Source organism: Jaculus jaculus, chromosome 1, assembly GCF_020740685.1.
Source record: "Jaculus jaculus isolate mJacJac1 chromosome 1, mJacJac1.mat.Y.cur, whole genome shotgun sequence".
NCBI lineage: Eukaryota > Metazoa > Chordata > Mammalia > Rodentia > Dipodidae > Jaculus > Jaculus jaculus.
This window is the reverse complement of record NC_059102.1, coordinates 19,852,547-19,870,067: the sequence shown is the minus strand read 5'-3', so window position 1 is coordinate 19,870,067 and position 17,521 is coordinate 19,852,547. Positions and strand designations below refer to the sequence as shown.

Genomic DNA, 17,521 nt, shown 5'->3' with positions numbered 1-17,521 from the left:
TTTTTTAAGATTACTATTCTTGGGCCTGCTGGCTAACAGATGTTTAAGGAGGGAGAGACTGAGTGTGGCCCAAGGCTTGCTTTCATTTTAACATCCACTGGGAGTGAGATTATGGGAAGGAGAATTGTACCCACCGCTTGTGGATCCTACCAGTGGAGGACACCTGGGCTTGCAGACACTCTAAAGTGGTGAATTTTCCTACTTTTTTGCATTATTTCCCTCCACCTAGACCTAGAATTCCTTTTTTTTTTTTTAACTTTGCTGCATAAATCCTCTGCAAAAACCAAGCTCAAATCCTGCTTTCTTCAAATATCTTTTCTAGCCATGAGCTAACCTTAACCTTTGCCATGGCCACAAAGCACATTTTGAGAACTGCAGGGACCCGCTTGTTAGCAGGCTGACGTCTCTAGCCTCTGGCATGGCCCACGGAGGGAACTCTTCAGTGCTGGACTGGGATTCCATCTTCTCTCTTGCTTCTTCCCACTGGCTAGTGGATGGAGCTGCTAAGGCAGCCAAGGACTTTCTCAGTCAGGCTGTGACTTGTTCAAAGGCAGGAGGCAGGTGGGTGGAGCTGAGGAAGTGAATGGGGATGAAATGGGTAGGGTCTTCACTTGGCTGCCATCTTGGAAAGAAGAAATGCAAGTGAGCTGGGAACTGGCAAGTCAAGTACAAAGACTTCTGCTTTCTCTGCTGATTCTGCAGATGCAGGTTGGTGGGCCAGCCCCTCGTCAGCCCGCCCCTCCACAGGATGATCTTGTACCAAGAACAGAATTTTGGCTGTGTAAAATTCACTGTTTACTTCATTTCTTTTTTTTTTAAATCGCCTAAGAACAGAGGGAAGATTATCTTTTGTGTGAAGGGGGAAAAGGGGGGCCTCTTTATAGCTCATAAACCTAGTGAATTAAATAAATTAGGACTCCAAGTGTGTGGGGAAGATGGGTGAATCCTATTATATTTTATCCAAAAACAATACAACCGAATGCCTGCCCCCAGGGGAACCACAGTATCAGCGTCTCCCCAGCAAGTCACATTCTATAGAGACAGCAGCAACGAAAAGTTCTCTTTTCCTTTAATGTAGATGAAAGAGCAAAATTGTCAACTTGTTCCAAACGGAAGTTTCTTGTTGGTCTTGAGGTTTGCTGATAGAGAATCTCCAGATGCCCAGAGAGTTTAACTCGCGAATGACCACCAGACGTGTCCCTGCATCTCCACACAGTCACCTGGGATGGCTGTGGGGCTGGCTCGCTGTCCTAAGAGTCACTCTTGCCCCGGCTGCATTCCAATGGGTTCCCAGATTTTCCTGCAGTCAACATGAGCCCAGCCCTGGGCTGTCTCACTATTGTTCACACCAGAATTTATGGCTTACATAAGGGAAGTGGCACAGGGCTGGGTGGGTGGGAGGGGCAAGGGTTGCCCCAAGTGAAATAACCCAGTATTTTCTTTTTGCTTTATTCTCCGTATCTCAATGGCCAGGAGAGGCTGAGAGCCGGCTGGCTCCCGAAGCTTTCCTGATGCCAAATACTTTCTCAATGACTTCTTTTGTGTGTGTTTTCTCCTATGTTTATTATTTTTTTTTAAAAAAATAGAAGGTATGCACACAGTGAAAAAATATATATACATGTATACACACACGCACACGCAAAGCAGCAATATAAACATAGGCATTGGAAGTTTCCCTTCCATCTTAAGGGCCCCCAACTTTTTAGCCCCCATCCTAGAAGCTACTATCAATATTGTGCACTCTCCCATGAGTTTCTTGTGCATAATATTCTATATATAACATTCATAGAAAAATATATATAAGCCCTTTCCTTAAATAAGTGCACACTATCAATAGCACTCTGAACCTTGCTATTTGTACATGTAAATGGCCCTTGTCACGTTCTTTATAATAACTACTTGTCATTCTGCTGAATGGCTGGAATGCATATTCTGAATATATCTTTTTGATTATGAAATTTCAACTGATTGCCATTTTGCAAAATTTACGCTGTAGGAAACGCATGTTCGTGAAGAAACTGCCTTTCTTGCCTTCTTTTTTAAAATGTTTAATTCTGTCACTTCCCTTCGTCCTCCAAATGGGGGCACTAGGACCCTCACTTGGCCAGTAGCAGGGAGAAGATAAAGGCCATGTCTCCAGAACTCTGTCTCTACACCCTTGTCCCCTTCTTGGAAGTCTCCAGGGCTTTGGTAGCATGACTAACCACACGCCCCCCCCAACTATTGCCCCCAACCCCATCAACTTCAAGTAATGCAGTAATCTTGCTCTTTCTGTGAAGGTGAAATAGCAAGGCCTGACCCAAAATGTGTAGAACATGCTTACAGGGGCATAAGTGAAGTCCCCAAGACCACACCTGCCTAGACACAGAAAGCAAGATCCCTGCCTGGCTTCATGGAGTCCTTGCGAGTCACTTTCCAAAAAAAAAAAAAAAAAAAACATCTCACACGAGTTCTACCTGCCCAGTCTGCTCTGTCCTCTCTGTTGCTTCAGCAGCCTGAGCTACGATGGTTATTTCACAGACCTTGACCTGATTAGCCCATAAATCTCCCAGGCAACGAGACCCCAAACAACCCAGCTCAAGTTACAGATTGGAAATGCCTGGGCATTATCACTGGATGTTTCTGAAACTTGGTCATTCAAACAGAAAGAGAAAAAGTGTTTCTGGAAACTGTCTCTATGACACAAACAGCACAGCTGGCTGAACCCCTGGCACACAACCCATGTGCCAGGGGCAGCGGGCCCAGGAGGACAGGGCTGCCATGTAAGGAGCAGCAGCTGGGCATCCTTCCTGGAGGCTCCTTCTCGGTTACCCAGCTAGGCACAAGGAAATCCTGCTGCGTCTCCAAAGAGCCCTCTGCCTGTGCCTTAGAAGAAGGGCAGATGCTTCAAGGCCTTCGGGAGAAGATGCCATCCTCCCTGTTTAGGGGCGGCCGTGTTCACTCCAGGTGTGTCTTCTGTCTTTAGCTGCCTCACTTTTACACAGACGCTGCCCGAGTGAGTCCCGAGCTCACCCTCTAGATAGATGATTCTAGAATTTTATTTATTTTTTAAGCACAGCTGTTTCAGCTTCTCTATCCTTGGAAAGAGCTTCTGACCAGGAGCTGGAAGAGACCCAGGGCTGATGTTACATCCTGCAGAAACTCTTCCCTAGATAGATGTTAGAGAGCGAGGCGGGGGGGGGGGGTGGGGGTGCGGGGGCTGCAGGGTGCGTGCAGTTTGAGTGATGCTGGGCTTAAATCCCGTGGAGCCTAGGAGCACGGCTGTGTTAAGTCCATCAATAGCTCAGACATTACCTATTATACTCTTCCAAGTCCACCAGAGTATCCGGACGAACCTGATTGTGTAAGGCATGGCTGGGACCGTGGGGTTCGTCACACCTGGCCCTCCTTCCACAGGAATCAGCAAATACGGGTCCTGGAACATGCCAAGCCATTTCTGTAACAGCCCTCTGTGGCCTTACCAAATGTTTGTACGTTTTTGAGTGATGGAGGAAAGGGAAGAGAATAATATTTCCCAGCACATGGAAATCAGATGGAATTCAAAGTTCAGTGTCTCTAAAATAAAGTTTTATTGGAACATAGCCACGCACATTTGTTTACACAGCATCTATTGCTGCTGACATACTATAGTGCTAGAGCTGAGTCTCTGCTACGCACACCATATGGCCACAAGTCCCAAAACAGTTCCCATCTGTCCTTCCGAGGCCAACAGGCAAAATCCTAGGGTATTATGAAGGCACTACTGTAACAAGACAGAACATGAATGTTCTACAAACATTTTGTTGATAAAACTAATAAAATAACAATAGCTCAGCATAATGCTTTGCATCGTAGGCCGACTCATAAAAAGAAATATTTTTTTCTGAAACAAAGTCTCGTTAGCTCACTAGATAGCCCGGGGTAGCCTGGAAATTGCTATAGAGCACAAGGCTGCCCTCAAATGCGCAGTCTTCTTGCCTCCACCTGCCGAGTGCCGGAGACAATAGAAATTCCTTTATGGGGCTGGAGAGATGGCTTAGCGGTTAAGCGCTTGCCTGTGAAGCCTAAGGACCCCGGTTCGAGGCTCGGTTCCCCAGGTCCCACGTTAGCCAGATGCACAAGGGGGCGCACGCGTCTGGAGTTCGTTTGCAGAGGCTGGAAGCCCTGGCGCGCCCATTCTCTCTCTCTCCCTCTATCTGTCTTTCTCTCTGTGTCTGTCGCTCTCAAATAAATAAATTTAAAAAAAAAAAAAAGAAATTCCTTTATGGTAGAGATAACATGACGCTAAACTGCGCTTCAAAGTAAGTGTTCCTCTCATCAAATCAATTGCAAATGTCCACTTTTAATAAAAACGTTATTAGCTTGGAGGTCATCAGCCAATGGCTGTGGGTCACAAACTGTTGATCCAACACCAAAAACAAAGTGGCTGTGAGTTTATAGTTTCATACTTCAATTCCCTATGAATCTAAATGGAAAAAAAAAAAAATATATATATATATATATATATATAAATTTTTTTTAATTAAATGTGGGACAACAAAATATCAAAATCATCCCTTAGAAGGAGTCAGGCATTTCCCCTCGTTCGAGAACCGCTGAGCTCTTCCAGCGGGAGGACAACGGCTATGTAAGCGTTGGCGGATCTGTGCAATAAATCCACCTATGTGGGGCATCAACTATGGACCAAACCTTGTGCTTAGTTAGTGGAGGCTGGATACAGGTAGCAAGTATAATACAAGGAGTATGAAATCTTGTGTGCACTTAAGGATTTAAAACGAAGAAGGCAAATAAATGGCAGTTAAATCACAGAACTGAACTCTGGTACTGATAATGGAGCTGGGGAAGCTCTGGGCTAGCACACGTACCATCTTGATTGGATTCTGTAAATACAACTTTTTTTTTTTCAGAGGTAGGGTCTCACTCTGGCTCAACCTGACCTGGAACTCACTATGTAGTCTCAGGGTGGCCTCGAACTCACGGCGATCCTCCTACCTCTGCCTCCCGAGTGCTGGGATTAAAGGCGCGCGCCACCACGCCCGGCCTCAATACAACTTTTTTTTTAAAGCTGGGGTAGAGAGTATTTCATTCCTGTCTCTACAATCAATGCTCACCTAACTCAAAAACCACAAAGCAGGGCATTTTGCAAAAAAAAAAAAAAAAAAAAAAATCACAGGGGCTGAAATGACTCTGCAAATTTAGACTCTGATAATGCAGTTGCTGAAATTGTTACATCCAAAACTGTCGACGCTCCATTAAAAACACACACACAATAGCCTTCACACTATCCAAGGGATAGAAATGCTTAAGCCTTAAGAACAGAGAAACATGGAAAGAATAATGGACCACCCAGGCAGAACCAGCTAGAGACCACTGGGGCTTTCAGGCCTCCCCAGAAGTCACCACCCACAGAGCTATGGGCTAGGAGCGATGGGAGCCAAATGGTCTCAGTGGACTGGACTTGGCGAATCCTTTGCCTACCCACCCCACGCACTGCAGTGAAGGAGGTCTCTCAATGTGGTGGCTTCAGGTATCACCAGGGGCAAGTACTTAAGCCCACATTGTTCTACTTGCCTAAAACACCTTTGGTCCACAGTTTACCTGTTCACCCTTACCTCTGCCCTTCTTAGTCTTGGCCAACCAACTGTGAGATGCTATCAACGTCCCCCTAACTAGCATGTGAGGAATAAACCACATACTGTCACAGAAGAGATATCTTACTAGATTATCTAGAAGGCCCAGCAGAGACATTCTTCCTCTAGGACTCGTCACAAAAGTCAGTCCCAAAGCCAGGATCAAACGTCACACCAAGCGTGATCTAGAAACTAGATTACGCTGGGCGAGTCTGACCAAAGATGATGATGTGCTTTTTGAAGGGGGATAAAAGATATCACTATATCCAACTGTATCCATGAGGTGTGTGTATGGGGCGGGAGAAGGGGATGATGGAAGGTCAGGACACAAACTTTTGCTACTGTTTGTTCCATCATAGACACTGCACCCTACGCCATTTGCGTTTCATCACAAGAGTGTAACTTATGCCTCAGGGGACAAAAGAGGTTTGCAGAACCAAGGTCTTGGCAAAGCCGCAGCTGATGGTTTTTCCTAGTGTGATGAGAAGTTTATTCAGCAATTGTTTATTGGGATCCATACTCTTCTAGATATGAACGGAGCAAGATACGCTCCTGCTCTCAGTGCCCTGATTTCAGTTTAGCAAGACAGTTGTCAACTGAGGGCTGGGAGAGCAAAAAGGAAGGAAGACTGGTGGTCCTGAAAGAGCGTGATTATGTAAGCCCATGCCAGCGGGTCACTGGAGTCCTCTGGGTCACAGTGTCTGAGGGATTCTGTATGTTTTCTTTCTACGCTCCGCAGCAGTACTTCCCAACACACTAAGCTACAGTCTCCCCAAATGCCACACCAGCAATGGAGGGGTCCACATCTGCCAGGGAGCCTCTCGGGCAAGGAGAGCTGCCACAGACAAGACAGAGCCAAGACAAGAAGATCCTGCGGAAGGGCACAAACCGTCACCTGGAAATGGAACGCTCTGCTCACGAGGGTGCAATCTTTCCACCATTCATGGAGCTCCCAAGATGGACGCTGACAACCAGATCCTGCTTCAAAGCTCAGGGTGTTTCTAAAACAACCAAGGGCTTTGTATTGACCAGGGGAGTTGACTGGGGGGGGGGGTCTTCCATCTCATGCAACTAAAGCGTAGACCTGTTACTCTGATAACTTTGTCCGGTGGATCCCCATGTAGACACCTGGATGGGATAGAGAAAAGGTGGGCTCAAGCTAAAATCAGAGCCTTTTCTAGGACAAGTGGATGAGAGTTCTATAAACAAACAAATAAACTGGTGCCACTGCTATCAGGATGTCCCCAGAGACCAGGAGACCAAGCACACACCTGCGTTATCTTCTAAGACAACAGACTACAAGTCCTACTTGAGAAATGACATCTCTCTTAGGAGCTTGGTCACCCGTTTCTCCTGAAAATGCACTATTTCTAGAGTACCAAAAATGTGTACACCTGATAGGGCTTAAAATTAAATTAGGTGGCACCCAAAGGACAGATGCCTCAATTCTTTAGCTTCTCAAGGACCTCCAGAGGGGATCCATACAGGAGAAACATGGTCTCTGGGGCTGCGGGAATGCCCTGGTCACAACAGGTCATCATTGTGGGAGTGTGGGCCAGGGAGCCCCAGACCAGTCAGCCAAGAGGAAGCACCTGGCCCTGGCTCAGATCACATACCTAATGGGGGACTATGTGTACCAAGCCCCTGCATCCATGTTTCATAAGTTGAGATGACGTCAGAAAAGCCAGAACCTTCAAAACCATACCACACTGAGCCAGCATGACCCCAACTATTTGCCCATGATGAATAAACAATAAAGGAATCACCTCACCACTCAGTGAAATGGTTAAAATTCAGAAAGTCCAGGCTGCAGAGATGGCTTAGCGGCTAAGCACTTGCCTGTGAAGCCTGAGGCCCCCGGTTTGAGGCTCGATTCCCTAGGACCCACCTAAGCCAGATGCACAAGGTGGCTGGAGGCCCTGGTGCACCCATTCTCTATCTGCCTCTTTCTCTGTCACTCTCAAGTAAATAAATAAACCAAAAAAAAAATTCAGAAAGTCCATCCCACAATACAGATAATCTTGGTGAATGCAAAAGAGAAAGAAGAAGAGACAAATATTGCTCTTACTTTAAATATTTTATTTTTATTTATTTATTTGAGGGGGAAAGAGAGAAAGAATGAATGAATGGGCATGCCAGGGCCTCTGGCCACTGCAAAAGAACTCTATACACATGGGCTACCATGTACACCTGGCTCACGGGCATACTAGGATCCTTAGGCTTCACAGGCAAGCACCTTAAGTGCTAAGCCATCTCTCCAGCCCCTTATTCTTACTTTAAAAGAAGTTATACATTCCCCAACTTGAGTTGCATTTTTATTGCTATTTCCAGGCAAAATCCTTCTGAGAAGCTGGGTGTGGTGGCGCACACCTTTAATCCCAGCACTCGGGAGGCAGACTTAGGAGGTTCGCCATAAGTTCAAGGCCACCTTGAGACTACACAGTGAATTCCAGGTCAGCCTGGGCTAGAGTGAGACCCTACCTCGAAAAAAACAAAAACAAACAAACATTAAAAAAAAAATCCTTCTGAGGTTTTCTGCTCTGAGTTTACCCACATTCCGAGGAGCCAACATTTCCAGGGAAGTCACACGATACTCTCCCTACAAGTGTCTGATGAATTTAGGAGTTTCCTTGCCTACTATCTCCCTGAGAGTGGAGAATAGCCAAAGTCACGAGATGATGACGTCATTGGTTGGGAGTTAATGAAGTTAAAAATAACAATCTGGGAAGACAATGTGGCCAAAGTCATTCCCCATTGTCTAGGATCTCAATAGTAATTTCATGCTGGGTGATGACTGCATTTAGGTCCAAGAGGCTTCAATTCCAAAGTGTGGGGCTCTTCTCACATGACTCACTCATCCCAGCCAGTCCATCACCAGGGAGCATACATCAGCTCTAGAAACAACAATGGGCAGCACTTCCCACCCAGTCCTAGACAGCCATGCCACACACACAGTACCCAGTGCCGCCGGCTAGAGCACTTTCTGAAAGTCAGTCCTGAAGGTTCTGTGTCCAGATTTGCTGTCCTCATGTGCCTAAATGCCTCAGAATTATGCCTAAGAATTAAAAACTCTGCCGACCCACAAAGACTTAGAAAGATTAAGTAAGCTAACTCAGGATTGGAGAGATGGCTTAGCAGTTAAGGTGCTTGCCTGAGAAGGCTAAGAATTCACATTCAAAGCTCCAGGTCCCACGTGAGGCAGACACACAGTGACGCAAGCACACAACGTCACATATGCACACAAGGGGGCGCACATGTCTGGAGTTCATTTGCAGCGGCTGAAGGCCCTGGCACACCCATCCTCTCTCACTCTCTTTCTCTCTGCCTCTATCTTTCTCAAAATTTTTTTTAAAAAAAAAGTGAATTCATGCAATACATTTGTCTGAGGGCATGGGAACAGAACTAGCCATGTACACTGCAGGCTTCTAGGTGGCAGGAACACCCTGGATCTATTTCTACACTCTATAACCCTTCACTACAAATCAAGGTCAAACACACACTCATGGTGAGTGGGGTTTTGAAAATGTCAGAATGAGGGAACTTGTCACAAACTCACTCAAAGTAATTAAAGCAGCAGAACAATGACACATTGGGGAACAGGGAGACCAATGGGAAAGGTGTGAGTGTATGATACCAACAGGCCATATCATAAGCAGGAACTGAGTTGAAAATAAAGATGCTGGAAAGAAAATTAAAACACATGGGCCAGGTGTGCGTGGTGACGCACGCCTTTAATCCCAGTACTCTGGATGCCGAAGTAGGTAGGAGGATTGCTGTGAGTTTGAGCCCAGTCTGGAACTACAGAATGAGTTCCAGGTCAGCCTGAGCTAGAGTGAGACCCTACCTTGATGAAAAAAGAAGAAAGAAAAACTCATGGTTGGCATGTAGGAGATTATTTTGGGCCCCTCTCTGTCATACTTCATAAAGAATTTCAGATGTTCAAACAGTTAAGACAAAAATAATATCACAAAAGTATGGAAAAATACAGCTGGTGGAAATTTAAAATGATCTAGCTACTTCAGAAAATAATCCAGTAGTTGCTCAAATGATAAAACAGAGTTGCCACATGGCCCAGCAATTTCTTTCTCTCTTTCTCTTTCTCTCTCTCTCACACACACACACATACACACACACACACACCCCATATATAGCTACTGATATAGATAGAACAATCCAAGAGAAATGAAAGTATGTCCACAAAATACTTGCACATAGGATTGGAGAGATGGCATAGTGGTTAAGGTGCTTGCCTGCAAAGCCAAAGGACCCAGGTTCGACTCCCAGGATCCACGTAAGCCAGATGCACAAGGGGGCACAGGCATCTGGAGTTTGTTTGCAGTGGCTGGAGGCCCTGGCATACCCATTCTCATTCTCTCTCTCTCTCTCTCAAATAAGTAAATAAAAATAAGATATAAAAATATACTTGCACATAAATGGGTATAGCAGCAGCATGGTCCAGTATAGCCAACAACTATGAGCACCCCACCTTTGCACTTACAGATGAAGGGGCGAGCAAACTGTGTGTGTCCTCCCAGAGGGGTGCGAGTTAACCACAAAATCGGACAGGGTACCAGAACCCTCTTCAATGTGAATGGAACCTTGAAAACATTGTGCCAAGTACAGTAAATTATCTGAGTTATGAGAGTTTATTTATATTATATTATAATTGTATTCCTATGAAATCCAGAAGAGAGCCATCTATAGAGACAGAAAGTAGCTTAGTGTTGGGCTTGGCAGATGGCTCAGAAGGTAAGAGTGCAAACAGGGGCTGGAGAGATGGCTTAGAGGTTAAGCGCTTGTCTGTGAAGCCTAAGGACCCTGGTTCAAGGCTCGGTTCCCCAGGTCCCACGTTAGCCAGATGCACAAGGGGGCGCACGCGTCTGGAGTTCGTTTGCAGAGGCTGGAAGCCCTGGCGCGCCCATTCTCTCTCTCTCCCTCCCTCTATCTGTCTTTCTCTCTGTGTCTGTTGCTCTCAAATAAATAAATAAATAAATAAATAAATAGTTGAAAAAAAAAATAAAAGAGCTGCTGCTTTGACGGTGCTTATTTTAAAAGAGTGCAAACATGAGGATCTGAGTTCAAGCCTCTATACTCCCGTGGGACAAGTCAGGTGTGGTCACACACCCTTTCAACCCTAGTGCTGAGGGGCCACAGGTAGGATTACGGAGGCTCGCTGACCAGTCAGTCTGATGAGAAAAATGGCTAGCTTCAGGTTCCGTGGGAGACGTTGTCTCAAGGAAATAAGGCAGAAGAGTGAAAGAGGTGGACAGCCAGTGTTCACCTCTGGCCTCTGCAGACACGCAGGTGGGGTGCAGTATCTGCATGTGCACAAACACTACACACACAAATACCAACAAAATGTACACTAGCTGTTGCTTAGGAGAGAACACGAGGTTGATGAAGTGGTAATCAATGAAAAGGTAGACGGTTTCTTCTGAGGTGATAAAAATGTTCCAAATTTGTCTAAGGTAATGGTTTTACATAGCTGTAAATACTGGAATTGGAGAGATGGCATATTGGTTAAGGTGCTCATCTGCGAAACTTATGGACTCAGGTTGATTCCCTAGTACCCACGTAAGCCAGATGCACATGGTGGCACATGTGTATGGAGTTCATTTGCAGTGGCTAGAGGCCCAGGCATGCTCATTCCCTCCTTACCTCTCTCAAATAAATAAATACAAATTTAAAAAACTAATTTTTTTAAAAGCTAAAAAAGTGGGCTGGGGAGATGGCTTAGCAAAGCCTAAGGATCCAGGTTCAACTCCCCAGGACCCACATAAGCCAGCCGCACAAGGTCACACATGCACATAAGGTGGCGTACACGTTTGGAGTCTAACTGCATTGGCCAGAGTCCCTGGAGCACCAATTCTCTCCCCTACCCCTCCCTCCCTCCTTTCCTCCCTCCCTCCCTCCCTCCCCCCCCCCTCTCTCTCTCTCGCTCTCTCTCTCTCGCTCTCACTCACAAAAAAGCTGAAAAGGCATTTACCACCATACACAGTAATTTATTTGGGGCTAGAGAGATTGCTGTGTGGTAAAGGTGCTTGCCTACATATCTGTGAATATCCTTAAAAAAAAATTTAAATGAGTTTGGCATGGTGTCACATGCCTTTATTCCAGCACTCAGAGGCTGAGGTAGGAGGATCCCTGTGAGTTCACAGCCAGCCTGGGGCTACAGGGTAAGTTCTAGGTCAGCCTGGGCTAGAGTAAGCCCCTGCATCAAAACCTCCCCACCAAGACAATATAAAAACACTGGGGCTGGAGAAATGGCTCAGTGGTTAAGGTGTCTGCCTGTGAAGCCTAAGGACCCAGGTTCGATTTCCTGTTCCCACATAAGCTAGATGCACAAGGTGTCACATGCGTTTGGACTTCATTTGCAGTGGCTGGAGGCCTTGGCAAGTCCATTCTCTGTCTTTGTCTCTCTCTCTCTGCCTCTCTGTGTCTATCGCTATCTCTCTCAAATAAATGAATGAATAAAAAGCTTTTTTATTTTTAAAAAATAATAAAAACACTTAACTATATATTTTTAGATGGGTGAATTGCGAAGCATGTTAATGATATCTTGATAAAACTGCTCTTGAAAAAACTAAACAGGGCTGGAGAGATAGCTTAGTGGTTAAGATGCTTGCCTGGAAAACCAAAGGACCCAGGTTCGATTCCCCAGGACCCATATAAGCATGTGTCTGGATTTTGTTTGTAGTGGCTGGAGGCCCTGATGCGCCCATCTTCCTTCCCTCCCTCCCTCCCTCCCTCTCTCTCTCCATACACACCCATTTCTTTCTCTCAAATAAATAAAATATTTTAAAATAAACTAAACAAAACATGGAGAGTTTTTAAAGTCTAATTTTAGGGGAAGTCTTTCTAAATATAAGTGACACTCAAAGCAAGAGATAAATTTAACCATATAAAAATTTTAAAAAGAAAACATTCCTACTTTGGAAGAGTAAATATAAAACAAGACAAAAGACAAGAAAGTAGGAGAAGTCCAAGGGGCTAATTTCCTTATTGTATAAAAAAATTTCTGCCAAATTTTAAAAGATCAAGAATTCCATAGAAAACCAGATAATAAAAATGAACAGAGTAAGCACACACACCAAAATTCAACATTAGTCAAAGCAAAGGGGAAAAAACAGTAAGTTAAATCAGGAAAAGGCACGATGCACATAGCTTTGCCCATTCTGAGAGGCAAAGATGACAATGTTTCATAATACTGTGTTGATGAAGGTTTGGGGTTACAGACCCTCTGACACTCACCGACAAGAGTAAACAGGGACCTAGCCAGGCGGTATATGGTAACACACACTGGTATTCTCAGATGCTTGAGAGGAGGAGGACCTGCTTGAGCCAAGGAGTTCGAGACCAGCCTGGGTAACACAGCAAGGCTTCCCTCCCCCCGGCCCCACACACATACAGAAGACAATAGGGCCGGAGAGATGGCTTGGCGATTAAGGTACTTACCTGTGAGGCCCAAGAACTCATGTTAAAATCTCCAGGTCCCACATAAGCCAGAAGCACAGTAAGCAAGCACACATGTCGCACATGCACACAAGGGGGCGCACGTGTCTGGAGTTCATGTATAGTGAGTGGCTGAAGGCCTTGGTGTGCCCATTCTCTCTCTCATTCTCTCTCTCAAAATAAATTTTTAAAAAAGATATAGAAAAAAATGACATAACTCTTCAACCTCCCAGAAGAACAATTTGGCCAAATCCATACAACTTATAAACACATACCTCCTTTAACTTGAACCATATTGTGGGTTTTGGCAGTGATATCCTCCCTAGGTGTGCAATGGCCTACACTCATGGAAATGCAAGATGGAGTGGTTTGTCATGGGGGGGCTAAGTGTCCAGTGATATATAATATGTGAATGTTGTGAGCGGCACTTAAAGAAGATACCAACAGGGCCGCAGACGTTCCCCAGGGAATAAGCTTCAAAACACATCCTCGGCTTCAATATGGTCAGTCATGGTGACTCCATGCGGAATGAGAGGTCCATAAACAGGTGACTGCATAGGTAGGCCATGTTTTGAAGGCTTTTTAAGACTGGCACAAGAGAAAAATGAATGAATGGGGCTCTGCTGGGGCCTGCTTTTCACTATTCTCTTTGGTTTTTTTTTTTTAATTTTTATTTATTTATTTATTTGAGAGTGACAGACACAGAGAGAAGGACAGATAGAGGGAGAGAGAGAGAATGGGCGTGCCAGGGCTTCCAGCCTCTGCAAACGAACTCCAGACGCATGCACCCCCTTGTGCATCTGGCTAACGTGGGACCTGGGGAACTGAGCCTCGAACCGGGGTCCTTAGGCTTCACAGGCAAGCGCTTAACCGCTAAGCCATCTCTCCAGCCCCTCTCTTTGGTTTTTAAAAACCCTTCTGGGAAGATGGTTCAATGATTACAGGTGCTTCCTTGCAAAGCCTGTATGTCTGGCTTCAATTCCCAAGCCATTCACATAAGACAGGAGCCAAATGTGGCACACGTATCTGATGTTTGTTTGCAGTGGCAAGAGGTCCTGGTGTACCTGGTGTATCCATACACAAGCACACACACACGCACGCACACACACATACAAATAAATGAAAAAAAGCAAACAAACTTTGGCACTTAATTTGGCAGCGCATATGCTAAAATTGGAATGATACAGAGGAAGATCAGCATGGCCCCTACACAAGGATGACATTCAAATTCATGAGGCATTCCATATTAAAACAAACAAACAAATAAACAAGCAGAGCCAGGCATGGTGGTGCACACCTTTAATCCCAGCACTCAGGAGGCAGAGGTAGGAGGATCGCCATGAGTTCAAGGCCACCCTGAGACTACATAGTCAATTCCAGATCAGCCTGAGTTAGAGAGAGACTCTACCTCAAAAACAAACAAAAACTCACAACTTTGTAGCTGAAAATTGCAAAAGAAAGGGAAAGTAATAGATGGAGAAGGAAAGGATAGGATAGAGGAAAGGAGAGAATGAAAAAGAGAGAAAGGAAAGGGAAGAAGTAGGACTGTTATGAAGCAGGGAGAAAATATGTGCATTAATGTATCCTTGACACATATCACTGAGAGGAGAACTGTAGGGATTTTATATTCCAAGTTGCACATTTCTGCTACACATACATAAGCTGTGAGAAACATGTATAACTTTTGCTTTTAAAAAAATCAATGCAGAAGTATATTTGCATTAAAATAGAGATGTGAAATTGTTGCACAAAATTCCTTGCAGGGTGCCCCAGACATTTGAAATGCAGACTTATTGTTTACACTAGCTTAAACTAGTTGAAATTCACTCCATCGGATGGAGAAACAAAACTAGCAGGAAAGACAAGAAGAATGAAAACTGGAATTCCCCCAGTTGGGCCCAACAAACTTGGAAATCTGACCTTTCACTTTTGCCCTGGCTGCTGGGAGATGCAACTTCTAGAAGGGAAAGGGAGGCAAACTCGGCTCTACCTAAATCCCCAGCTCTTGTCTTATCCGTGTGGCTGGCTGTGGGAAGGATGAAGAAGACAGACACCGGCCTGCAGCAGAAGCCTTGACACCAGCAGCCGGCTCTGTACCCTCCACCCCTTGGATCCCGTGACCTCATTCCCTCAACCGCACCAGAGGAACTAGAGACCATGCCCTAGAGGGTCAGACCCTCCAAGACCCAGGATCCAATGAGCACAGAGGACTTTGCAAACACGTCCTGAGGATGAGCTGTCATCCTGAAGGTCAAGTGTGAGAAAGTGGAGCCATTAGCTCTTACACAGGACAGTCCTCATCCCCCCAGATCAGCCTCTTCCCTCAGCCCCTGCCTTTAGCCGGCTGCTGGGCCTTCTCTGCAGAATCAATGGCACCTTGTCTGTGGTCCTGACCCCGCTCCAAGTGATGAACCAACTTCACTGGGTGCGTCTGCTGAGGGTTGTCTGAGAAGGTCCATTGTCCCCTCTTTCCCTCCAGCACTTGTCCAAAAGCCTCCATTTAGGCCCTGGCTGTGAGTGTGGATGGGGCCATTCATCACCCGGAACATTTGCCAACAAGTGAGAGACAGCTGTTGGGTTTGAATGGCGTGTGGCCGCACGTTGCCTCTGCTGAGATTTTCCAAGTGAGAGAATCCTCACTTCTCTTTCCTTCCAAATGCTTAAGAAATGGGGGTGAGGTCGGGAGTGCTTGCCTTCCCCTGCTAAGCCAGAGCCCACAGCTGCCCACGAATCACATAGCATGTGAGGCATCACAGGGACACACCGTGCCATGCCTCCAGCCCCCATTTGTTCCACGCCTGCCTTTAGGCTCAGAGAGAGGGCCTCAGGTAGCCACCCAATCCACAGCTGCTTGTGAGCCATGCCCACGGGGCCAAGGGCCGTACCTTGCTTTATTCCTTCCCCAAACTGCCCGCAGCAGGGCTGGCTGCACCTCCTCCACCCTCAGAAAGGAACCCAAAGCTCCAGGCCTGACTGAAAGCGGCATGGAGGAAACCGAACAGCAGCTCTCAAGAATCTTCCCGAGCAAAGTGAAGGCCTGCCCACACATTGTATGGGTTCTACAACTACCAATGGGGACAAGATTGTGATAACGGGAGCTCTGTGCATGCGGGTATAGTAAATTATTGACGGGGTGCCCACATAGGGTACGAACAACTGCGACCGGATGGGACTGAAGAAGGCTTGCTGGAGGAAGGCCTGGCTGGACCATCAGGCAGAGGACAGGGAAACGGGACACCAGGAAGCATCTTCTGCAATGGGCTACCCCTCCATCAGGCTAAACTTCCTTCAGAGTCCGGGTCTCAGCTGAGCCACGCAGAGCAGTACCCAGAAGGGATGCACCAGGACGGCTGTGCATTATTATTCCCCACGCAATACTGACTCCAACCACGGCTGCCAGGCAGGGTGGCAGCCATCTGAAGACGGCGATCCCGTCCCGCTCGAGCGGGCTAGACCAGGCGGCGGCCCGCTGTAGAGCGTGGGTTCTGCTGGGCTGCCTAGGAGCTCTCGTCCAGGCTGTTTCTGGCTTCCCTGTCTAGCCTCAAATCCTTCCATCTTCACAGGAAGGATATTTATGGCTGGATCCCTGCCTCTCCGCCCCCACGCCCAGTTCTGATCCTGCAGTCCTGGAAGAAGATGAAAGCGGCTGGTAGAGAGGCTTTGGGAAGCCTTTTATTAACATTCTTAGCTCGGCAGAACAGACCCCTGCATTCCACGGGACTTCGCCCTGAGCGAAGCAATGCCAAGAATGTCAGCGAAGGGTTCTAGGATGCTTTTCCAGTGGGAGCCCTGCTGGGTATTCAGCCAGCGTTGGGGGGTACAGAAACCTGGGAGAAGGCAGGGGTTGGGTCCTTTAGGATCTTCCCACAGTGCTCGAGACGAGCAGCAACGCCCAGGGGAAGGTGTTGATGACAAGTCAGTGAGCCGGGTCACGGTCACGTGGGTGCACCACGGCTTCCATACACTTTCTGCCAGCAGCACGCTCCTAAGAGAAGCTGCATAACCAGTTAGTTAAAGCCGCCTGTCCTTCGCAGGGCTTCTGACCCATATTCCAGGGCAGGGAACTTGTGCAGGGAGACGATGGGTTATATTTCTTTTAATATTTGTATTTATTTATTTGCAAGCAGAGAGAGTGAAGGAGAGACAGAGAGAATGGGTGTGCCAGGGCCTCCAACTGCTGCAAACAAATTCCAGATGCATGCACCACTCTGGTTTTACATGGGTCCTGGGGAATTGAATCCAGGTTGTCAAGCTTTCTAGGCAAGCACCTTAACCCCTAAGCTGTCTCTCCAGCCCTGGATCATTTTGAAAGTAGCAGCAGAAGATACTAACGCGAATTATGAATTTTAACTAGTTGCTTTGGGTCTTGAGCGCTACTCCATATCCGGAAGGCTACAACCTGGAGGGACAGGAAGATGGGATCAGACCGAGGTGGATTCCCCCGTGGCACAGGTAGAGCT

General features: G+C 46.5%; 1 protein-coding gene and 1 non-coding gene across 3 annotated transcripts in view; one reads left to right on the top strand and one right to left on the bottom strand.

Moving 5' to 3' along the window:
* Nucleotides 1-17,521, bottom strand: part of Afap1l2 (actin filament associated protein 1 like 2) — a 116,876-nt gene that overhangs the window by 78,111 nt on the left and 21,244 nt on the right. The gene's annotated exons all lie outside the window — the stretch shown is intronic.
* Nucleotides 14,205-14,312, top strand: LOC123458235. The gene has a single exon (XR_006635532.1). It is a non-coding gene; the product is annotated as a U6 spliceosomal RNA (small nuclear RNA).